At 44.7% G+C, this 14448-nt stretch overlaps 1 pseudogene; it reads right to left on the bottom strand.

Moving 5' to 3' along the window:
* Positions 1 to 3821: 3821 nt before the first annotated feature.
* Positions 3822 to 13649, bottom strand: LOC131269821 (polynucleotide 5'-hydroxyl-kinase NOL9-like; annotated as a pseudogene).
* Between the last annotated feature and the right edge of the window lie 799 nt (positions 13650 to 14448).

Here is a 14448-nt window from a genome sequence, read left to right as displayed (position 1 = left end):
CAACAATGCCTTGTTCATGTCGTCCAGCAAAATATCAACTCGATTTCGATTTTTTAAGGTAAATAATTATTTATTCTACTTTTTTTATTTTTTCATTCCAGACTGTGATAAAAAGCATAGAACGGGCAAATCGTGTGTAATCAGCAGAGAAAATGGTAAATAAAAAGAAAAACAAACTAAAATAATTTTCGTTCAGCTTTTTTATTCGGCGCACGGGCTGTGAAGTCACAGCCAAGCGTCGGAGTGAAAGAAACAAATACACCGAGGAGAAAAGTAACTCAAGGCCCTGGAGTTCTCTCGCGCTCACCACTGAAATATCCCGCGAAGACGCTGCTATCGCGGGGAGTTGTAGCTGCCGGCTATTATTTGCCGATAGCCGGCTAGATCCCGCTCAACTCGAGCTTACCCCGCGGTACAAAATGAGTGCTTGCACACAATTTCCACCCGTTTCACTGACTCTTTTACCCACCCTACCCAACAAACTGCTGCTTGCACACAACCGCTAGCTACTCTTCACCCACCGTCTTCCTGCTTCACCCCCTATGGCATCCATGGTTCAAATATCTCTCACTCCCCTCGAATCCTAACTACATTTAGTACACAGTACTACTTCCACAGTAGGAAGGTTTGATTAACATCTGGTCAAATTTTTATTCCGGAAATTTTTTGACAATGTTCTTGCCGAGTTTTAGTGCGATTGATTAATATTTACAACCGGACGCACTTACAAATAAATAGTATCCAATCAAAAATATTTTTTTATGGTTTATTTCTTCGCAAACACGTTTTTTGCTCACCAATAGTAGCCGTCAGCATTCCTGCTGTCTAAAGACAAATCAGTGTAGTGATGGGATACCTCCAGAAGAGAATGACATCTTCGCATCCGATCCAGCACAGGAGCGAGTCCTTTCGTAGATAAAAAAATATGGTATAATAACACCATAATCTTTATTCATTTATTCATTATTTTATGTTGCTGATTAAATGACGGACAAAACGAACATTACCGGCCTGCTACACGAGCCGCAAACTCAAAAACCGTATAAGTTTACGTCGAAATCTTTGCGGTTCGTGTAGCCGCGTTTTGCGGTACCAATTCTGTGAGCCACGCTACACGAGCCGCAAACTCAAAAACTTTGCGGCGCAAAGAGGTTTTTGTTTTTGATTTTTCAGTTAACTCAAAAATCTTCCTTCAAAGCAAACAAGATCTTGTTTCAATTCACACAAAAAGTAAAAGATGGATAATCTGTTGATGAGTGAAGTGTGGCTAACTACCCTATCGCGGGTCATCGAGTTGAGTACCCAAAACTTGCAACAACGCAACAGGCAACGCAACAGGCGTATTGTTCGTAGGCAAGAAGATGGCAACCGTTTGCTGGACAATACTGTAGCAGAGCAAGCAAATGAAACTATAATTAACTTTCTTCGCATGAAGAAGGAAGATGTTGATGTTCTCAAGTTACATAAAAAGTGGTAGAATAAAATCAGTTGGTGGGCCGGACTTTGCCGACCCCTGATCTATGGTGAATTTATAATTGATATTCTAGCAATAAAATGACGAAATAGTACTGTAGCTGCAAAATAAACACGTAAATTTATCACCATCTTCTTCTTCTTCTTGGCGTAACGACCTCTTGGTCATGCCTGCCCGTTACGGGCTTACGAGACTTGTTTCCCTGTTGTACGTGGATAGTCAGCCCTCTCGTACAGGGGAGGGTGCGGTCTCGGTTGGGATTCGAACCCACGCCGTCGAGGTGGTGAGCCCCGGCGCTCATGGGCCGATTTTCTAACCGGCGCTACCGCTCGGCTGTCGCGGACCCCCTAGCTAGCTTCTGCTACACTGGGTCAATCAACCGCCTATGTAATCCGTGTAATCCCTTCCTTAATCGGCCCCGTTTTTTGCCTCCTCTATGTGATATTGTCTCACGTCGCGAATGATGATGATGATGGTGTACCTATTTTTGCAAACCTCGCACACTTGCTACGCACCTCGGCCACACGAGTGCGTCGCTGAAGTAAACTCAACCGATTAGTCATCCACGCACCTTCGATCCTGCACAAACACACGAACGAACAAACAACCGAGCGTTTTAGTTCATTTTTTCGGGGACGAACAAAACATCAGGCGAAAACCGGAAGACAGATATCCTCACTAAGACACACCGGTTGAGTGGTGGCGATTGCAGGTGCCCGAACTGAAAGGCCCACATTACGTTGGGTGAAATTTTTTAAATTAAAATTTAAATGTTTAGCCCAAACGAAGAGCATCACACGAGTACGCATCATCGAAAGCCACAAAAGCAGTAAAAAGAAGGTCTGACCCAGAAAAGGAACAAGGGGACGAGCGAAAGAATGTGTCACGATGTCAGCGAATATCAGTGAAAAGTCCTGTGAGACACCGGGAGGGATGAAATCAGTCCTAAAGAAGGGATCGAAGCTGGAAAACGAAGAACCTGCACGACCAAAGGATACTGTGGTAACCTTTTAAACTGGCAACCCGGCCCATCACAGAATTGACAGCAGAGGAACTGTCATAGTGAGATGTGCGCCAAATGAGCAGGGGGACGGCAGTCGAGAGAGAACCGTGCAACAGAGCAGAGCAAATAAAGAGCATACTGGAATTACAATACTGGCTGTTGGAAACGTTTCGGTCCAACGAAGCTAGCCGAACATAAACGTCGCCGCGACGGCGATGTTTTTGGAAAATATAAAAAGGATCGAAGGATGCGCCTTCGATCTCTTGGTAAAACGTAAGCGAGAAAGCCAGACGATTTTTTGGCTATTGTTGTTACAATAAAAACGATCTGTTCACAAAGGCAAGAAAAGCTGGATAATTTCTATTCTCGATTTACATAGAGCCCGTTTAAGACGATAGTCTTTAACATTCCAAAAAATCCTTTTGGTTTGACTGCGCGCGAAAGTTAGTCGAAAGTAACGCGCGCCGATAAAGAAAACGACGTTTGTTTTCTAGTGCCACTAAATCCGCATTTAGTACGTCGATATTTCGTCGAAAGTGAAAGTGAAAATGGATCAGGCACTCCGGTACAGGCAGGTTGGCGTGGGGTTCATTAGTTTCGCCCACGACGAGTCCAACGACAGGACGCGATGGCGTCCAAGATGCTTCGTCCAGTCCGGGCCCATCAAATGCGACCGTGCCGTCAACACCGCTACAAGAGGGCAACGCCGGGAGCGTCACGGTGCGTGACGCGATTCCTGCGAGTTCGGGGCCCCCGCAGCGAAACACCGTACGGTCTACGTTTAGCACTCCCACGACAAGAGACGAGACCGCCGATGCTAGAGCGGAACGCGAGACGAGCCTGTCTCGTATAGAGGAAAGAAGAAGGAGAATGATCCAGGATTTTGCGATGCTGGATATCGAAATGGCCGACGCAAGGAAAGCCACGGAAGTGAAAGATTCGGCGGCCGAATTGAAGAAAAGCTGGATAATTTCTATTCTCGGTTTACGTAAAGCCCGTTAAAGACGATAGTCTTTAACACTGGCAAATGAAACTCACCTACGCCGAGGCAAATATACTGCTGACCATTGACCATCGGTTCGCAGAGGTATACCATCATGGCGTTGAGGGTATTTGGTAAAATTCCTTTCGCGGGCGCCATGCACTCGTCTCGCATTACTAGGACTTGTATGTCGTCAAGAGACGCACTGGAAAAAAGGAATGTATATTAGTACCAGGCACCGCCAGGAATCTCAAGGTAAAAAAGTCTAGAACCAGACAGGTTTAACGTCGGTAAACCATTCCGTTTCATCGTTCAAAATTCCAATCACCTTGGTCATGACGGACAGCGTTCGACGTTTGACGCTAGTCAATGCAGCTGCAGGCCGCTCATACTTAACACTGATTTTACGAAACCGGTACTGCAACTGATACCCCTTTCGCAGATGCGCAGCAATTTCGTCGAACAAAATGTTTAACTTGTAAGCCTGAACGTCCGTATGCACGTGTTCGTAGTTATTGGACACTTTCACCGAGCGCGGAATTCGAAGCTGTATCAGCTCCGTGGGCTGCACCAGATGGATGAGGGCCGCCATCAGTTCTTCGCCGAATCCGGTAGTGTATCCCATCGTGTTGACGATCCACGGTACGTCCTTCAGTTCGGCATTTGCCTCGCAGTGCTCTACCAATTGTTGCACATTTTTAATGTACAACACTGGGGAGGATACAACGTTGACGCTTCCGAACAGTAGGCATTGCGAAGGCGGTTCAGCTTTTGCAAAGTATCCCACCCCAAGGATCGGATCCGTCAGCACACTCACACTGAGCGTTTCCGGCAGGTGAACAAACGGCTGCCCGATGTCCAGGTCGAGCAACACGATACGTCCGAACTCTCGGATGTGCCGGTTGGTTGGGAACTGACAGAGGGTCGATTTGCCGGCATCTTTGCCTCCGATCACCATCAATCGGCTGGACTTGCGAAGCTGCACCTTGTCCCAGATCGAATTCTTCTGGAAGAGCGGAACGGAGCGAACCTTTGTAACGTCGGGAGGTAGCAATTCCACCTCCAAGAGCTGCTGCGTTTGGCTGAAGGGCGATTGGACGCCGAGCGAGATCGGGGTCGGGAATAGATTGAAATCGTCGAGGTAGTTACAAATCACAGGCAGCGAGGTGCTTCCGTCCGGCTCTGCTTGCAGCAACACGAGCACCGATTCCGATGGATCGAATGTTGCCGTCCATGTCGATATCGATGAAATGGGGTCTTAACTTCTGCAGGACATTCTTGAACGCGGCCTTATTTAACGATTCCGGCGATGGCAATGGAATGAGACTGACCGCATTGTAGCCACGCGCGGCAGTGACCGTTCTTGCCTCGGCCGTTTCCAACCGGTAGCCCATTATTTCTACCTGACCGAACAGTGCCTGCACGGCCAAGTATCCGTAGAAGTAAATGTAATTCTTCAAAACCGCGAGCGTCATCCGCTTGTCAATGGCATTGTAGAAGCGATAAAATTTCGCATGCTCTGGCTCATCCACATCCGGGTCTGCACAATCCTTCACATCCTCTTCCACCTCTCTCTCAACTTCCTCGTCGGTGTATGATGACGAGTCATCCTCATTCTCCTTCTGCTTGCCGTTGATTTTCACGCCCGCTTCGATCGGAACCGTTTCCTTAGCCTCCTGTTCAGGAGTTTCCATAGCCTCCTGTTCAGGAGTTTCCATGACCTCCTATTCAGGAGATTCCATAGCCTCCTGCTGTTCAGGAGTTTCCTTTGGCAGTTTCTCCGGGCTGTCTATGAATTCGCCGTGCACGTCGTAAATCGGAACTAATGGCGATATGTCCGTGTCCGACGATGGATCAGTGTTGGCTGATTTTTTGGCCCACTCCACATCGTCGTTGTTCGGAATTTCAATTATTTGCGACATGCCCTCGCCGAACGAGACGGTATCGTCGTCGATATCGTAGATGTGTGCCATCCCTCGCGGTATGTATACATAGTCCGGGCCGTCCTCTTCGTAGGCGGAATCCAACAGGTCTGAATCCGACGGATCATAATCCTCGTCGTAGCTATCGCTGTCGTACGGTTGGCGCAGGTACGTTAGGCCACTATCCTCCGATTCTTCCGAATCCTCCGAATTTTCCGACGCATCGGTCCACATTTCACTATCATCTATATATAAACATTCTTCCGTGGAAACTAACGCGTAACGCTAAGGCCGGAACGACTGCCGCAAGAATGAGGCAGCATGCGCAGGGGAACACGTGCCGGTGAGAAAGAGCGCGGTAGTGTAAATCAGAGATACGGATTCTGCAGTTCTCGCAGCCTCCTTGCTCACTTCACTGCATTGCATCGCTGTGCTCTCTCAGTGCAATGCCGCTCACGATATGAAAGAGTGAGAGAATGCAGACCAGAGGTGTGCAACTTGCGCTTCGCACTAATCGGAAGATGAGTACAATGCGACGCTCTTAGATAATGGTTTGCAAGCACTACTTGATGCTCCCTAGATGTACCGTAGCGTAAAGTTTCGAAGGCATGCCGCTTGCGGTATGACAGAGTGTGCATATGTAAATCAGTACTGTGCGCCTGAGCTACACACTGACTGGTACAGTAATTGATAGCGACTCTAATTTGTCAAGAAAAACAAATGTACGTATCCATTCGCGCATACTTTTGAATGGAAGGATTCGCAAAAGAAAATCATGGTTACGGATAAAGTTCCTACTTGAAAAAGGGACACATGCAAAACCTATTTGTTTAAAGAAAACATGCTAAACGCTACTCCGATATTTTTATTTTACTATTATTATCAATACACCTTAATGGAATAAGTAGATGGAAGCGAACATTTCATGACTTCAAGTAGTAGTAGTATATATGTATGTGAGAGTGAATAGAGACCCAGAACAACGGAACTAAGTTTGGGAATATAAGGCGGGTCTGCGGTAAACGGTCAGCCAGTCGTAATCGAACCAAGCTCAGTGACAGTCGCGCTCGGAACTAGAACAAGTGGAAATAAAGAAGAAACTACAGTAAAAACTCCCCTCTCGTTATTCCTCCCTCTTACACTTTTATACTTTACATTTGGTGTCAGAAGTGGGATTGCGCTTCAACATTGCACGCTCGAGTTTTGCGAATTGTGCTTTTTGATTTTGCGCAATGGCAAGTGTAGAAGAATTAGTGGAACAATTTACCCGTATCGGCTTGGTGAAAAGGTGTGAGACCTTGGGACTCAACACAGACGGCACGAAGGAGGAATTGGCTGGTAGAATAATGGCGCATCGGGAAGGTGGAAGTCAAGACATCACGGGGGTGGATGACTATGCGGACGCCATAGAAAGGGACAGTGTATCGTCACGAGAGAACGTGAATCACGAGGTCCAGAGTGTGTCCATTCACTTTAAGGATGTGCAAGATTATTTGCCTACGTTCTCCGGAGCCGAAGATGTGTGTGCATGGGTGGTTGAGTTCGAGACGAGTAGCCAACTTTTCAAGTGGCATGAACTCCACAAGCTCATTTACGCTAAACGTGTGCTGCAGGGCGCAGCCAAGGCTTTTGTAAAAAGCATTCCCGAAGTGTCGTCGTGGAAGGAGCTAAAGTGTGCGCTAGTGGAAGAATTCGAGGAAAAAGTGTCGAGCGCAAGTGTCCACGAATCGTTACGACACCGGAAGAAGAAGACAGAAGAAACATTTACGGAATACATTTACGCGATGTGTGCAATTGGGAAAAAGGGACACGTGGAAGAAGAATCCCTTTGCGAGTACATAGTGAAAGGGATAGACGACGATCCCTTGAACAAAGCCTGCCTGATCGCTGCGAAAACAATTAAAGAATTGAAAGGTCAAATGAAGGGATACGAAAAATTGGTCGCCCAAATTCGCGAACAACGTCAGAAGCGACCAGTAATCACAAAGATTACGGATGGCAACAATCCCAAACAAATAACAGCGGCCAGCGTAAAATGCCGTACCTGCGGGAAAATGGGACATTTTGCCAAAGAGTGCCCTAACAAAGTAGCAGGACCGGTTTGTTTTGGCTGCGGCAGACCAGGTCACCGAGCACGCGAATGCAAAGACAGACCGAGTTTTTCCGGGAACACCAATTTAGTCAGCGGCGACAAAGGGGGAACGATCACCATGAGAATCGGAACGAAAGAGCTAAACACCCTTTTCGATACGGGCAGCCAATACAATCTTTTGTCCGAAGAAGCGCAACAGGCCATACGATTCCCAAGCGTTACTCCGACAACAATGACCCTCAACGGATTCGGCGGCACAAGAACTGCGGCGTTGGGAACAATAGTGACGACAGTGACGATCGACCAAAATGAGTACAAGGAAATACAGTTCTATGTTGTTCCTACTGGAAGCATGTGTTACGAGGCAGTCATCGGAAGAGAGGCTTTGAAAGATATGGAAGCGACGGTGACGAAAGACGGCATAAAAGTGCGCCCAAGTGGTAAGAACAAGGAGGAAGAATGTGTGTTTAGCGGTGACGTGTTTATTTGCGAGCCGGACAAAATAGTAGTACCACCCAAATTCCAGGAGGCAATCGATAGTGTCGTTAGTAAATACAACGAAGCATGGTGCGAACCAAAATTGGAGGACGGTCCAGTGAAATTGAGAATAGTCCCAAACGAAAGCATTGTTCCTTTTCGACATACACCGGGGCGACTTGCGTAACCGGAAGAAAAAACCGTTAACGAGCAGGTGGACGAATGGCTATCAAAAGGGATTGTGCAAGCTTCGACGTCTGATTTCGCCAGCCGGGTGGTCGTGGTGAAGAAGAAAGACGGCAGCAATCGTGTATGCGTCGATTTCAGGAAACTGAACTCGATGATACTCAAAGACGGATTTCCAATTCCGCGGATCGACGAGGTGCTGGAGAAGCTTCAGAGTGCAAAGTGGTTCTCGGTGATGGATTTAGAAAATGGATTTTTCCATGTGCCGGTCGACGAGGCGAGTAAGAAATACACCGCTTTTGTGACGAAAAAGGGGTTTTACGAATTTAATAGAGCACCGTTTGGGTTGTGTAACTCTCCTGCGGTGTTCATGCGCTTCGTCAACCACGTGTTTTTGAACCTTATCAACGAAGGCGTGTTAGAAGTGTACATGGACGATTTGATCGTTTACGCAAAAACGGCGGCGGAGTGTCTGTGGAAAACGGAACAAGTGCTCATGACGGCTGCAGAACATGGACTCGCGGTGAAATGGAAAAAATGCAAGTTTATGCAGTCCTCAGTCCATTTCCTTGGCCACTATGTAGAAATTGGCATGATTTCGCCAAGCGCCGAGAAGATCAATGCTGTGACCAAGTTCAGTGTACCGAAGAATGTGAAGGCTGTGCAGGCTTTTCTTGGGCTCACCGGGTTTTTCAGAAAATTCGTGAAAAACTACGCTCATATCGCTCGCCCCCTCACCAATCTTCTACGTAAGGATACGGAGTTCGTGGTGGGAAGTCAAGAGCTGCTAGCCTTTAACCAGTTGAAGGAGATACTTGCGAGTGAACCAGTGTTACGGTTGTACGACCGTGAAGCAGAGACAGAATTGCATACCGACGCGTCGAAGGAGGGATATGGTGCGGTGTTACTCCAACGTTTTGAAGGAAAACTGCATCCGGTAGCGTTTTGGAGTAAAAAAACGACGGCCGCAGAGGAAAGAAAACATAGCTATGTTCTAGAAGCGAAAGCTGTGTTCCTGGCAACAAAGCAGTTTAGAAGATATCTTCTGGGTGTACCTTTTAAGCTGGTGACTGATTGTAATGCGTTTAAACAGACATTGAAAAAGGCTGAGGTACCTAGCGAAGTGTTACCGTGGGTAATGTACCTGCAGGATTTTACGTTTGAAGTGGAACATCGACCGGGATCGAGGCTTCGACACGTGGATTGCCTCAGTAGATACCCATATCGTGTAATGGTAGTGACGTCAGAAGTTACGGCGCGCATCAAGAACAGTCAACAGAAAGATGAAATGGTGAAAGCAATTTGTGAGATCCTACGAAAAGAACCTTATGGAGCATACCACTTGAAAGGTGGCATACTATATTATTTGAAGGATGGACAAGATTTGATAGTGGCTCCGCGAAGTATGCAAAAGCAGCTTATTCAAGAGGTGCATAACAACGGACATTTCGGTAGTCAGAAAACAATCCATACGTTGACACAGAAGAATTGGATTCCTCAGGTTGAAATGAAAGTGAAACAAGTCATCGGAAATTGTGTGAAGTGCATATTGTACAATAAAAAATTGGGTCTGAAGGAAGGGTATCTTCATCCTATAGAGAAGGGCGACAAACCGCTGCACACGTTACACATCGACCACGTCGGCCCAATGGACGCAACGTCGAAGCAATACCGGTACATACTAACGATGGTGGACGGATTCAGCAAATTTGTCTGGCTGTACCCGACTAAAACTACGAGTGCGGAGGAGACGCTGCGGAAGATAGAAGAATGGTCGTCTGTATTCGGGAACCCAGGACGAGTGGTGACGGATCGAGGAGCGGCATTCACGGCAAATTCGTTTGCGGAGTATATGAACACCAACGGGATCGAACACGTCGTTTGCACAACAGGGGTGCCTAGGGGTAACGGACAAGCGGAGCGAGTTAATCGTACGTTGCTCAACATGTTATCCAAGTTGTCTGCCGAGAATCCCTGCAAGTGGTTTAAGGAGGTCCCAAGGGTTCAGAGGGCGATTAACGCACACGGGCATGCAACTACTGGTAAATCACCTTTTGAGTTAATGTTTGGCGTGCGAATGAAGAATCTAACTGATGATACGCTGGGAGAAATATTGCAGCAGGAGATATATGAGGAATTTGAGCGAGATAGACAGGAAATGCGGTACAATGCAAGAAAGGCTATTGAAGAAGCGCAGCTAGCTCAAAAAAGAGAATTCGATAAAAAAAGGAAACCAGAATCGGGTTATGTAACCGGAGATTTGGTAGCTATACGGAGAACGCAATTTGTGGCTGGAAAAAAGTTGGCCAGTGAATTTTTAGGGCCTTATGAAATTACGAAGGTGAACAGAAACGGCCGATATAAAGTGCGAAAGGCAGCAGATTGTGAAGGGCCTTTTGTCACGTCGACAAGCGACGATAATATTAAGTTGTGGAGGTATGTAAAGAATAGGGATATAGAGTCATCTGACGAGGAATTAGAGGATTGAAGAATTATCCAAGATTGGGTGAACATCGAGGATCGATGTCGGTCAGGAAAGGCCGAATGTGAGAGTGAATAGAGACCCAGAACAACGGAACTAAGTTTGGGAATATAAGGCGGGTCTGCGGTAAACGGTCAGCCAGTCGTAATCGAACCAAGCTCAGTGACAGTCGCGCTCGGAACTAGAACAAGTGGAAATAAAGAAGAAACTACAGTAAAAACTCCCCTCTCGTTATTCCTCCTTCTTACACTTTTATACTTTACATGTATTATAGAGGCTTTGAGCCGGGTGGCCTCTTTCACCTCTTCAATTCATGACTTAAAGAACAGCAATAACACGACACCAGCCACGGTTATTAAAAACTGTATTCATTTGCCCAGATCTACAACCATATTTGAAATCATATCTTTCAAAATGCAAGCTGATCAATTGAATGTGATATACACATGTAAAATAAGCAAAAAACCTACATTCAACATGTTTACTGCAGGGCCAAAACACAATCCCAACATGATACCCCTAACTTCCATGGGCAATATAATAGACATAGATTTTTTCCCACAGGTCAATATGTCAAAAAAAGCATATGTTACTATCCATTCGACCAGAGTTTAAAAACCTAAAACCCGTAGGTCTTCTCATCTCCACAATGTAATCTCTGAATGAATGCACCGTTCTGAGAAACGCTTTTATCCTACGCGAATACATTTAGGCAGTATTTCAAACATGGACAGTGTAATGACGAAAACTTTCTATCTGCTATGTACAATGTTAATAACAGCCTTTAAGTAAGGTTCCAATGAAACTTACTTCTATTTTCCCAACATCCTCGAACAATGTATGCATTGCAACACTGGACTAATTACAATGATTTTTAATAAAACTTCAAGAAGACTATCAACTTTCTTTTGATAAGTTCATCAAGCATTGATGGGCCCAAAAAAGGGCCAGATGATTAAAAATGTACCGAATTCGCGGGCCAGATACCTTAAATGATGATCTAATATATTCAAACTAAACTCTTTTGAATAGAGTTTCTTTCTAAATAGTAAAGTTACTTTAAAAAGTGGTGTTAGATAAACTAATAAAAGAATTTTTAACATCAAACTTTCTAACACTTTTCCATACTTCTCATCGTTGAATTTTTATATATTAACAAATAAATTTTGAAAAGTTGTGCTGTTAACTAATTTTTTTAGTTGTAATTGAAATTCATTTGCTACTCAAATTATTTCAAAATATCTTACCACAAGTTTTCAATATTGTGAGTCTTATAAGTAAACGAGTTTTTGCATTCAAATTTTTACGAGACTCATGAGACTGTTTTAATTTAAAAATTTCCATATTTGGGAACAACAAACCTGACATCTTGACAACGAACAAACCCAATATAGGTGAGTTTTTGTATGAAACACTAACATTTCCTTACGGGCCGGATAAAATCAGTGTGTTTGCCGGATTTGGCCCGCGGGCCGGTCTTTGCCGACCCCTGCAATAAAGCGATCGCGTTTGATGAAACTACCTTCTTTATCCCAGAGTGTATCAGCTCGATGTATTTCGTTGCAACCAACTTTAGCAGACAGGATTTAAGTTTCCTGTCAATTATGGCGAAAAATTGAAGCTTTAATCAGAAACTGTTCCGACCACAAACAGTGCTACAAATCCGTAAAGTGCGACAGAAGCAGAAGCAAATGTTCGAATGAAAAGTGGCTAAATCGTTCCCTTTTCCGATTCAGAAGGTTTTTGAGAAGTGTCAATCAAGCTCAAAGATTCAATATTTTGAAGCTCTTGATAGATTTTGTTGGATGTTGGATGTTGCAACTTAACATCGAATCCTTCGTAGTTTTCTTTTAAAATTTCTGGATAACTCTATCACACACGATATATTTCAGTCACTTTGAAGTTAGAACAGGGCAGTAGTTGATCGTGTAGCGCATACAAAAACTGATAAACATGCAAACATCAATAGTTTTGTTGGCTACGGTAAAATTTCTATCCCTAGGTCGCAAGTCCGCCTGATAGGCCAACAAAATATAATTTCAGAGGGCATTACTGATATTTTTTAAAGATATTTTTTTATATGGAACGACATCCCCAAGTGGGACAAGGCTTCTCTCCGAAGAGAGTTTTCGGTATATTATAGATCGGTGGTCAGCCGATAAAACTTACTACATCATGTATGTTGCGTGTCTAATGAAGGAGATATGTTTACATCCATCATATTTACTGTAGCAGTACTGAATTCTCGACACGGCTAGCCATGAGCACAACGAAACAATAGTCGTGGTACCAACCTAGCAAAGATTTCCAAAATTTGCAATTTATTATATTTAAATTATTGAACCCCCAATAGACTGTACACGGGCCCGTGTAACCGGGCCGTTTTACCTAGTCGATATCAAATTCGTCGTCCAAGCCATCAGAACCGGAGAACTCATCCGTGTCTTCATCATAACCCTGCTGCTCATTACCGTAAGTATTATGCTTTTTGATCGCACTGGTTGCGCAATCTTTTCCATTGATAGTCACATTACCTTTCAATGGCGACCATCCCTATTAGAGGTGTTGACACTAGCAGTTTGCTATATGGGATAAGTAGACGTTGGCTGTCATTGCGACATATTGCATAAAGGCGAGCGCGCCCGAAATTAACTCTCTCAGTGTGTGAATAAAAGCGCTACGGCAAACAACGTATTCTTTGTAAAAGACAAACCCTGGAAAGAACCTACGTTCTGCAAGAGATTCGTACTGCAGACCTGGGTCATTGTCCTCCTCAATCCATCCTGCCGAACTGAAAAAATAGAAGCATTTTTCCAGCCGTTGGTGATTTCTTTTCTGCTGTTGCCTTGAGGTGTTGTTTTTTCTTAACATCACGCATTTTCCCGTAGTGTTCTATCAAGGCATCAATCGGCATCGGTTCTTCTTCATCATTGTCCTCCTCTTCCTCCTCATCGCTATCTTCAGATGTTTCTTCCACCTGGGATTCTTCTTCGGTTGTATACATTTCTTCCGTTCGACTCAGATTCCGCATTGGTTGTTCGAAGCTTCTTTGAGGGAACCATGGACTCCGAGTTCGCCCCCTTTTGTTTTCCATTAGTGGTACCATTTGTAGTTTTGCTATCGGGAGGGTTCTTCCTTTTCTTTGCTACGACAGAAGTGGTAGGTTTTTGGTATGTCAATTCTTTGAAATTGTTCAAATTACTCTTGCCTTTATCCACATGTTCGTTATTGGCGTTTTTCTTCAGCGCTATAGCAGGGGATGTTTTAGTGTTATCGCTTTCTTGTACCTTCGAGGTCTTTACTTTGGCTTTGAATGATTGTTTCAATTTTGATAGGCCATTTGCAAAATGTGGTGGTTTACTGAATTGCTTAGGCGGCATTTTGTTTGAATATTGTGCGATACGCATAGAAACGCTGACAAATACGTGGTAACAAAGGAAAGCCGGTACTTCTAGAAGAGTTTAGAACTTTTAAGATAATTATGCTTGTTTTTGGACACTGATATTGATAGTTTCTACCGTTTATACCTGAACGACACAAATATGACGGGCTGAATACTTATGGTACAACGTTGTTACATGTTTTGCGTGTTTTTTCGAAACGAATGTCGCACATTTGGTGGATTTTGACTGATTGTACCGTACTTGACAGTTGCTAATCGAAAGTGCCTAATAAGCTTTGCTCGGCCAGAAGAAGAAAAAGAAAAACAATGGCGCGTTCTAATGGTACGTTTTAACGACGAATTCGGGCGCGTTATCCTATGTATTGTCTTAGTTAAGTAGTGATTTTTAGTGGCGAAATTACTCTTCCCCGACGCAGTACCAAAACAC

The sequence above is a fragment of the Anopheles coustani genome (assembly GCF_943734705.1).
Source record: "Anopheles coustani chromosome X unlocalized genomic scaffold, idAnoCousDA_361_x.2 X_unloc_1, whole genome shotgun sequence".
In the NCBI taxonomy this organism is placed as follows: Eukaryota; Metazoa; Arthropoda; class Insecta; order Diptera; family Culicidae; genus Anopheles; species Anopheles coustani.
This window is presented reverse-complemented; position numbering and strand designations above follow the sequence as displayed.